Source organism: Sphaeramia orbicularis, chromosome 22, assembly GCF_902148855.1.
Source record: "Sphaeramia orbicularis chromosome 22, fSphaOr1.1, whole genome shotgun sequence".
NCBI classification, from domain to species: domain Eukaryota; kingdom Metazoa; phylum Chordata; class Actinopteri; order Kurtiformes; family Apogonidae; genus Sphaeramia; species Sphaeramia orbicularis.
In genome coordinates this window covers 8,526,831-8,531,508 of record NC_043978.1, presented here as the reverse complement: position 1 = coordinate 8,531,508, position 4,678 = coordinate 8,526,831, and positions in this window count along the sequence as shown.

Genomic DNA, 4,678 nt, shown 5'->3' with positions numbered 1-4,678 from the left:
CCCGAGCAGCAGCAGACGACGAGCTGATGATGCTGAGGCGGTGTCGATCACCCAGAGAGAGAGAGAGACGGCCCTTTAAATAACCTCTGATACAAACACACCTTACAGCAGTGACATCACAGCAGGGGGCGGGGCCTCGGGGACAGGCAGGTCAACCTGAGAGAGAGAGAGAGAGGGAGAGAGAAGATTCGGGGGGGGGGGCTAAAGCTTCTGTTCAGTTTTTTTTTTACTGTTACAGAGTGAAACTGTAACAGGATTAAAACTGTTTAACAATGAGACAGAAGCTGAAAAACAAAAAACTAATCAGGTTCTGATGAGTCATAAAGGTCTCCTCTGATTGGTTTGTAGACCTGGCTCCACCCCAACACCTGAACCAGGCGTCCACCAAGGTTATCATCATTAACGAAAACTAACGAAATGACGAAAACTAGAATTGAAAAAACATTTTTGTTAACTGAAATAAATAAAAACTATAATTAAAGAAAAAAACGTAACTAACTGAAACTGTATTGTGTGTTTACAAAACTAACTAAAACCAATAAAAATTATGGATAAAATTCAATTGGTTTTCATCTTTGTCAATGTCAAATTGATAGGAAAGCAATTTATTTCACTCAAGCAGTTGTAGCTAGCGGCACCGTATGACACTTGACAGTCCGTCACTTGTGTTCACTTGTGGCTTCCAGTCGTCTTCTGGTCCCCACTCTACCTGGAAACATGGAGACTAAAGTGGAGAAAGCAGCAGAGTCCTGTCTGGGATTTATTTGAATATGACGGAGAGGAAGAGAAAAGAAACGACAAAACTAAAATTAATACTAAAACTAAACTAAAACTAAGCATTTAGAAAAAAAAAAACTAATAAAAACTATCCAACCTGCTCTAAAAATGAATTAAAACGAGAAAAAGAATTAGAGAAAAAAAAGGTCAAAACTAAATCAAACTAAACTAGAATGAAAAACCCAGAACTATTAGAACCGTGGTGTCCACTCTCATCCAATCAGGACGTAGTGACCTCACAGTGGACAGCGCCGGTCGTCCATCACCCTCCACCATCCACTCTGTCCCCTTCAGGAGCCATGACCGTCTCCATGTCCATGGGCGACCTCTGAACTCCATCACCACGTGGTCCTGGAGGTCCACAGGTGGACAGTCACATGGTTCTGTAATATTCTGATGGTGCGGGGGTGGATCCATACATCTGACAGAAGTTCTTCTCCACATCCATGACGTACCTGAGCTTTGCATTTGGGCTGAAGAACTACCAACAGGGTGGACTTCCTGTGGGCGGATCCCTGGTCCGGTCCACCTTCACCAGATGGGTCCACTCCAGAATCTGGACTTCACCGGCCTCCACAGCAGGACGTCAGCGTCATCAGGTGGACGGGTCGGACTCACGGTTCTGTTGGACCAGGTGGGGCTCCATCAGGCTGAGGACTGAAGATCTTTGAACATTAAGCTCCACCTACCTGCCTGTCAGAGAGGACAGGGGGTGTGGTCTAGTCCCATTGTCCATTGTTGAACTGGAATTTCAGACGTAAATATTTCTTCAACAGCCATGAATCTTTGTTTTCTGGGTTTATAAAGAAACTCACCGACCACAGCTCACTGCTGCTAGCCTGTTCACTGATGTTAGCATGTTCACTGCTGTTAGCCTGTTCACTGCTGTTAGCATGTTCACTGCTATTAACCTGTTTACTAATATTAGCGTGTTCACTGCTGTTAGCCTGTTCGCTAATGTTAGCATGTTCACTGCTGTTAGCCTGTTTGTTAATGTTAGCATGTTCACTGATGTTAGCCTGTTTGCAAATGTTAACAAGTTCATTGCTATTAGCCTGTTGGCTAATGTTAGCATGTTCACTGCTGTTAGCCTGTTTTTTATTGTTAGCATGTTCACTGCTGTTAGCCTGTTTTTTATTGTTAGCATGTTCACTGCTGTTAGCCTGTTCGCTAATGTTAGCATGTTCACTGCTGTTAGCCTGTTTACTAATATTAGTGTTTTCACTGCTGTTAGCCTGTTCGCTATTATTAGAATGTTCACCAATGTTAGCATGGTTGAGAATGGATATTGGATAAAAAATTTAATCTTATATTTAATAACTAAAACAAATCCAACTAAAATCATGGTGGTTTTTAGTTTAATTGGATTAATTTTCTTTAAATTTGAGAATGTGCTGTAAATGTATTATGGTACATTTGTAGAAAATGTTTGAATTTTTTATTTGGGACCAAAGGTCAGATTTATTTAACGTGTGATCAAATTATTAAAATCATATTAGTGCGAACAGAGCAGATCCTCAGTGTCGTTTACTTCCTGATTTGGACATATTAACCCTCCAGTTTCCGACCCGGAGGTCCGTCTAATCACAGACAGTGTATAATCTGCAGTGTCGAAGTAATGTCCAAATGTTTTTCATAGTTTGTTTTTAACTTTTTTACTTTTTTTGTATTTCATCAACTTGAGCCATAAACAAAAAAACCAAATACTCAATAGGTGTCATATTTTTAATACTTTAAATGTCATGTTTGTAATGTAAACAAACCATATTTTTTGATGCAAAAAACACAAAAAAGTTTTTTTCCTTCATATTCTACATAAAAATTGGATTACTTTTTTTTTCATCCTGTCATATGTCAATGATTAACAGCAACATTGGTTAATATACTTTTTTTATGCTAGGTCAAATGTTAAATGCTAATATGTGTCTGTGTGCTTTTTGTACTCACTTGGTGGAAGGGTGTTAGTGCAGGAATTTAACACTGTTTATAATGTGCTGATTTTAGTGGATGGGTCAGATTTTAAAAGTCATGCAAAAATGAACAATTCTTGAATTCTGACCTAAAACAAATTGTGAAAATAATATGAGGTTTTATAAAATGAAATGCAAAGTGTGCATAATATACTCACCCTGATACCAGAGGGTTAAGAGCTGCAGCTTTACAATATTTTCAGATATCTTCAGATATTTTCTAAGGCTTTACTACAGCGAGGAATATTTATTTTTAAAAAACGTCCAGTGTTGCATCCACAGATTAACTGTAGAAATCAGACAAAGTGCATTTTTTGTTTTTTAGATTATAATTGTCATTTTATATCAATAATCAGATCAGGTGTAAACTGTTTATCACCCATACATCCAAGTGACTCTGGTGTAACAGGATACGATATTAAGGTTACGGTCTTTGTTTCCTGTTGGCCAATGTGACTCTAAAAGGCTGAAATGTGAGAGAATAACAATGAAACAAAAGCAGTGGGATGTGTCACATAGATCATCTGCCGTCACAGGATCTGACGCTCATTCTGCTGATGGGCCTCAGGGATCAACGGCACCAAAAACACATCTCAAGTTTTTAAAGAGCAGCTGATGATCCTGGTTTACTATGTCCATGATTGGGTTGGTGGGGTTTTAACTGATGGTCACATTGAATCTGGTCCAAGTCCGGATGAGTCTGATCTGACACCGAAGATGTGAAACAGATCAGCAGAATGGGAGGATTTAGGACTAAAAGTGTCCATTTCACAAGAATCACTGCTATCACACAGACGCTCTCAGAAGGTGAAGGTTCTGGGATTCTATGGAACTGCAGACCAAATGACGTCCAACACAAGAGTGTCCGTTAAAGCAGCGTCTGACTTTGAGTCCACATGTTTGTCCACGTGTCCAACCCCAGTCAGATCCAAATCATCTCTAATCCATTAGTCCACAGGTGTCAAACATGTGTCCCAGGGGCCAAATCCGGCCCACCAAAGGGTCCAGTCTGGCCCTTGGGATGAATTTGTGAAATGCAAAAATTACACTAAGATATGAACAATCCTTTTAGTTCAGGTTCCACATTCAGACCAATTCAATCTCCAGTGGGCAGGACCAGTCAAATACTATCATAATAACATAGAAATAAGGACAACTCCAAATGTTTCTCTTTCTAAATGTAAATATTTTTATGTATTTACACTAAAACAAAGTATAATTTCACAAAAAAATGTGAATAACCTGAAATGCCTTAAGAGTTCTTTTTTCAATTTTAACAATATTCTGTCTGTTATTAAATGTTTTGTGTTTGTAGATCCACTGTGATCTGTAAGTTATAATGTACATGTGGAAATGATAAACTGAGGCAGAATAGTGTTAAAATTACACTTATTTTTCCGTTTGTTCGCATTATTCACATTGTTTGAAAGGATACTTTGTAGATGTAAACCCTTTCATAATGTAAATTCACTTTTTTTCACTCTAAAACATAGAGAAAAGTTTGGAGTTGACATTATTTCTATATTATTCTGTTATTATTTTACTGGTTCGGCCCACTGCAGATCTAATTTAGCTGAATGTGGAACTGAACTAACATGAGTTTGACAGCCCTGCATTCGTCTGTCTGTGCTGCTGCACCTGAATCACTGCCCTCATGTTGAACACCTTCGTAGATGACTCCATCGTAAATAGGGCTGCAAGAATATCAGTTCTGCAATATATCGCAATATTTCATTTCACGATACTGTATTGATATTAAAAAGTACTGTATCGATATTTTTAGGTATTTATTCAAATACAGATATGGCAGAGGTTCATTTTTGTTTTTTGATTTTCTTTATTGCTTATATTTTTTATTATTATTTAACACTGTTTTATTAAAAATGGTTATTTGCCCCCCCCCCCCCTTTTGTTTATTTATTAATTTTTCA